The sequence below is a fragment of the Thamnophis sirtalis genome, unplaced genomic scaffold, assembly GCF_051295495.1.
Source record: "Thamnophis sirtalis isolate CommonGarterSnake01/CBP01778 unplaced genomic scaffold, rThaSir2_p1.2 scaffold_3, whole genome shotgun sequence".
In the NCBI taxonomy this organism is placed as follows: domain Eukaryota; kingdom Metazoa; phylum Chordata; class Lepidosauria; order Squamata; family Natricidae; genus Thamnophis; species Thamnophis sirtalis.
The window spans coordinates 88,253,155-88,259,073 of NW_028261383.1; positions in this window are offsets into that span (position 1 = coordinate 88,253,155).

Consider the following 5,919-nt stretch of genomic DNA (forward strand, 5'->3'; position numbering starts at 1 on the left):
TGGTCCTGCCTCTCACTTCGGGCCTTGCTTTATAGAAGAGAGCTTTTCCCTCAGTCATATTGAGCAGGGAGAAGTGATCTCCCATCCTACTACATGCTGCACTTATATTTATGCTTATATTATTATTATTCATATGTACATGCATAGCTTTCCTCGATGAGAATTTACTGAACACTGCTGATTTATCAGAATATTCAAGAACATTAATGCATTGGTAGCCCTATTAATAGGCTGATCTTATTTACAGCTTATACAATATGAAAATTTCCTGGACTTCCTTGAACTCACTGGGGCTGATTGCTAAGTAAACACTTTGAGATTCAGGAATGCTGTGGGTGGTCCATGTGAACTGAATAGCGGTTAAAGGAGAACCAATAAAACCCAGATTCCGGTCCACTCACAACCATAGAAGGCTCACTGGATAACTAGGCCAGTTCTTGTGTCATACCACACAGGATTGTTGTTGTGTGGAAAATGGGAGAGGGGAACACTATGTATTTCACCAGAGGTGGTATTCAGCAGGTTCGGACCACTTCTGGAGAACCGGTAGTGGAAATTTTGAGTAGCTCAGAGAACTGGTAAATACCACCTCTGACTGGTCCTGCTATTCTTTGCCTCCTGAGTCCCAGCTGATTGGAGGAAATGGAGATTTTACAGCATCCTTTCTCTGCCATGCCCACCAAGCCATGCCCACAGTATTCCACCCTCAGCTCCCAAACAAAAACCAGGGCATAATTTTTAACAAGTAAAGAAGTCTCTTCCTCTCTTCCTCTATTTCTTTCTTTTTCTCCATGTTTATTTTTAATATAGTCCTCCGGGTTTTCAAGAACTGACTTATAGACATTGTAATTTATTTTTCAGGTAGAATATTAGGCTAGTAAAGCACCAGGATTTTTCAGAGCTTCCTTGCTTTTAATCAGTAACTCCTTGGTAGTGCTTTACTAGGCTAATAGTCTACTTACAAAATAAATTTCTGCTTCTTTTACTTATTTGGTTCATCTGCAATTCACTGAAGCATTCCAAGGCATGGATGGATGGATAGACAGATGGATGGATGGATGGATGGAAGGAAGGAAGGAAGGAAGGAAGGAAGGAAGAAGGAAGGAAGGAAAATTGAGCAATCATTATTTTCAGATAGATAGTTCCAAAGTGTGTTTTTCCTCTAGAATAATTCTGAATCCAATCTATCCCCAATTCTAAATCTAGGAAACACAAATACTACCCATTTGAAAGCAAGCACTGGTTAAGCTTCCAATAACATAAACAGGCATCTGTAAACAGTGCAGACAAACATTCCCAGCAGCATCTGTAGCAAACCCCAGTAATGGCAAAATAATGACATGCATACAATAAGATTTCCAGGCGTATATCACCCTTATCTACTTGTCTCTTAATGTCAAGTGCAATGTGTCATTTGCGTGATTATCAGACATCATTTTTTTGCTGCCTTCCTGCAGATGTGCACATTCACACTCAAGATCACTGAATGAACATTAATTGCCTTTGAACTGGGTTACACATTGTGTCATACTGATTGTGTGGGACGATGATTTAAAGCAGGAATAGGGAAGTATGGATCTTCCAGACTTTCTCACCCCTGGTTGGGGTTGATGAGGTTTTTTGGCCCAGCAATAAATGAAAAGCGACAGATTTTAAGGATAAAAAAATGGGAGTTTTATATATTTGGAATGAATTTCTTTATAGCTGATTTGCGTGATTCTAAATCACATTAGCAATAGTTACGAGTGCAGAACTGAGCAGTGGGGGTTTATTCCAGTCTGGTTATCAAAAAATCAAAATTGCTTGAGGATATTCACTGGAATAAAGCCTTCATAACTGTATGCTAATTATTCAAAGCTGGTACAGACACAACATAGTCTAACCTTGAGATACAAAATAGCATCCAGATCTGATTTTGTGAGGTCCCTGGTACTCCCTGAGCCTGGTTGTTTTCTTGCAGACGTTTCATTAACAAACTAGGTAACAATATCACTGATCAAATCATCATGTTGCTACCTAGTTAGGTAATAAAATGTCTGCAAGAAGACATCCACACTCAGAGAACACCAAGGACCCCACAAGTTCAATCTTGAGCTACAGATATTCTCTTAGATCTGATTTTGAACTGTTGAAAGAAATGTCTTTCTGGGTTCGGCTCCAAGTGGGGAAAAAGACACTGGAGACATGGAGGCTGCTTGGAAAGATGGTTTAATGGTGGACAGGACCACTTGGCTTGAGTCCTGAACAGAAAAGGTGATCACATGCTTCAATGTTGGGCAGAAGAAGAGAAGGGCGGACTGAGATGCTAAGACCCTGGTTTTATCTTGAGCTTGTATTCTGATTGGTTGTGAGACTCCCATGGGGCCATGCCAGGTTTGGTTGAGTTCTCAGATGCCATGTGATCAGTTGGGTAAAGGGACAATCTTATCCTGCCTTGATTCTATCCCCCTGGAGCTGAAGGGGGGAACTCTTTATTATGTAAAGGGACTGGCTTGGCCTTCTTAATGGCCCATTGACAAAGTGGGTGGAGGCAGGAAGCTACAGGGAGCTATTCTCAATTTAAAACATGCTTCTTCCTTTTCACATCCAGGGAAATATAATATTCTGCCTTTTCAATATTTCCTAGGATATTTCACTTTTCCGGGAGTGGGCTGGGTGATAACTTTCCACAGAACAAGACAACCCTTTTCTCTAAAACACAGAAATCCTCCTAGCTCTTATGGGAAGGTCTAGTTTATTCTAAGATCTGGATTTTGTTATTGTATCAGAAGGCCCCTCTCTATCTGGTATGGCCTGAAGCAGTCTGATCTGTGTCTGTCCACCTTGCACTATGCCTTGTGCTACTTTCTCTTTCCTGTCATCAAGGATTTGGAATGGCCTATAAAATACCATGGGGACATGAGAGAAATAAGGTTATTCGTGTAAAAGAGCAGAACCTGAGCGACTCCATTTTTACACTTTACATAATAAAAGCAAGCAGCACTTTGTAAAATGTTCAGCTCACTACCATCTATAGATGGAACATTTAGGAATACCAGAGCTGGGAGATTACCTATGGAAGAGCTAGGCCGGGTCAAATTGAGGCCTAATGGGAAAGTGCTGGCGTCAGTTTCAAGAGGCTGACATAAGAGGATTGATTGTGCTTATAGATTCCTAATATGGTGGGAAGCGATTCCGCCAGGAGATTTTTGGGCTGGAAACTGTTTAACTGGTTGCCAAGATATTGTATTATATATATTGTGTAACACGACTTTATGTAACACAGACATTTAAGGAAATGAAACTGTTGCCCCCAAAACTGTATTTAAACATTGTATCTGAACCTGTCAGACATTCTCTTTCCATCTTTCATGATTGAGAATCCTTTTGCAAAAGCTCATCTTAAATAAATGATTTTTATTGTTTTTGGTCTCCTTGCTGCTCTTTGTTCCTTTATGAGATAGATATTAATTTTTCTCACAGGACAGAATCTGGCTTCAAATCTGCCCGTGTTCCCATTTTACTGAAGATGAATTTGGAGGTTGGATGACAATTCAATACACATACACTGTACACAGAGACATCTATGGAGATTCTCAGTCATCCAGGTCATGGTTGTCCCAAAGGTGTTTTTCCAAGAGGCGAGTCCAGTTGCCTCTTGAAAAAGCACCTTTGGGATGTACACAGAGACACACATCTTGACTGTGAGAGGAGAAAGTCTTCTCCCCGTCCTCCAAATCAGAAGCAGGACTGATTATGGAATGGGAATGTGATGAGGCTTCTCTTCTTCCCAAAATGATATTGGATTGATATGATAAGAGAAAGTGATGCACTGTCATGGCCCCCTCACAGCCCAGTTCAGAGGAGGAGGAGGAGGAGGAGGAGGAGGAGGAGGAGGAGGAGGAGGAGGAGGAGGAGGAGGAGGAGGAGGAGGAACTGGGGCTCTCAGACAGGGAAGGCATGCCAGGGGCTAAGGATGATGTTGTCCCGGGACTTTCAGGCATTGGGGGGAATTGCCTTGCCTTGACCACCTAGCTCATAACATGCACATATGTAAGCATATGTGCAGTCCCTTCATCCTGTATATCTTCCAAATCAAAGATCTTAGCCAGTCCAGACTAAGAATGATGCTCTATAAAGCCAATGAATTGAGCAGTATCACATTTTGCCTTTGGACATATGGTGATTTGGGCGCCATCAGATCACTAGAAGAAAAACCTATTTCCCATTCATCTTTACTTTTCAGTTGCATTCTCACAATATCCTAAACTTGGTTAGCATTAACTGCTGGATTATTTTTCTTTCTTTCTCCCCCCCCCTAGTTTTTGATACAGTTTGTTTGTTTGTTCGTCCGTCCAACTTAGATGACCACCCCTTTCAATGAGTAACTCTGGGAAATGAGCAGAATTAAAATAGAATAAGAACAATAACAAGCATTATGAAAATTAAAAATACAGGCAGTCAAGAAAGGACAAAACACAACCAAGAAACAAGTCCCTTCACATACATGGGGCCTTAGGTCCAGGCACATTATAGTTTAATATACTATATTTTGAAAACTCAGAAAATTAATGCACTAATCAAGTTGAACATTTAATACAAACAAAAATGTTAGGTTCCCCTTGTACTATTTATAGTGCTCTCTGAATTTTGTTGATCTGGAAAGAAAGCCAGAAGCAAATGTTTTTGCAACACAACTATCTAAAAAAAGACTCACACACGTGATATTGTAGATAAAAGTTCAGACTTGGGCCCAGTACTCTTCAACATCTTCATAAATGATCTACACCAGGGGTAGTCAACCTTTTTATACCTACCGCCCACTTTTGTATCTCTGTTAGTAGTAAAATTTTCTAACCGCCCACCGGTTCCACAATAATGGTGATTTATAAAGTAGGGAAGTCAATTAAATTTGAAAAAGGAAAGTGCTTCAGTATGGAACAAAACCTGTACCGCCCACCATGAAAGCTGGAACACCCACTAGTGGGCGGTAGGGACCAGGTTGACTACCACTGATCTAGACAAAGGAATAGAAGGGTAACACTTCAAATTTGCAGATGACACCAAGCTGGGGGAACTGCCAACACTTTGGAAGAAAGGCTGAAGTTTCAGAAAAAGCTTGACAGACTTGAGCATTGGGCCCTATCCAACAAGAAGCATTTCAGTGATGAGAAAAGTAAAATCCTGCATTTATAGGTAGGAAAAACCAAATGCATAGGTATAAAATAGGTGGTATCTGATTGAACAATAGTATCTATGAGAGGGATCTAGTGGATCACCATTAAAGTATGAGCCAGTAGTGTGTTGCAGCTGCCCAAAAAACCAATGCAGTCCTAGGTTGCATCAACAGAGGGATAGCGTCAAGACAACAAGAAGTGATAGTAATGTTTTACATTGCATTTGTGTGACCACACTTGGAATACTGGACACCATGCTACGAAAAAATAATAATGTTGAGACTCTGGAAAATGTGCAGAGAAGAGCAACAAGGATAATAAAGGGTCTGGAGGTTAAATTGTATGATGAATGATTGAGGGACCTAGGTATTTCTAGTTTATCGAAGAGAAGGATCGGGGCGACCTGAAAACTATCTTCCAGTACTTGAAGGGCTGTCATAATGTGGAGGGGGTTGGCTTATTCTCTTGGGCAGGACAAGAACTAATGAGTGTAAGTTTGTCAAAGAGAGATACAGCCTAGAAGTAAAGAGAAATCTTCTGACAGGGAAAACAAATTTTCAATGGAATGGCTTGCCTGTTGTGGTTGTACGTGATCCATCACTTGAAGTTTTCAAAAATAGACTAGACAAGCATTTGATTGGAAGAGTATGAGACTCCTGCCTTAGCAGGACTTGGACTAGAAGACCCCCCCAAAGTCCCTTTCAAGTCCTATGATTCTGTCTTCTATATTTTAAGTTTTGTGTTATTTAATTTTTCTTATTGT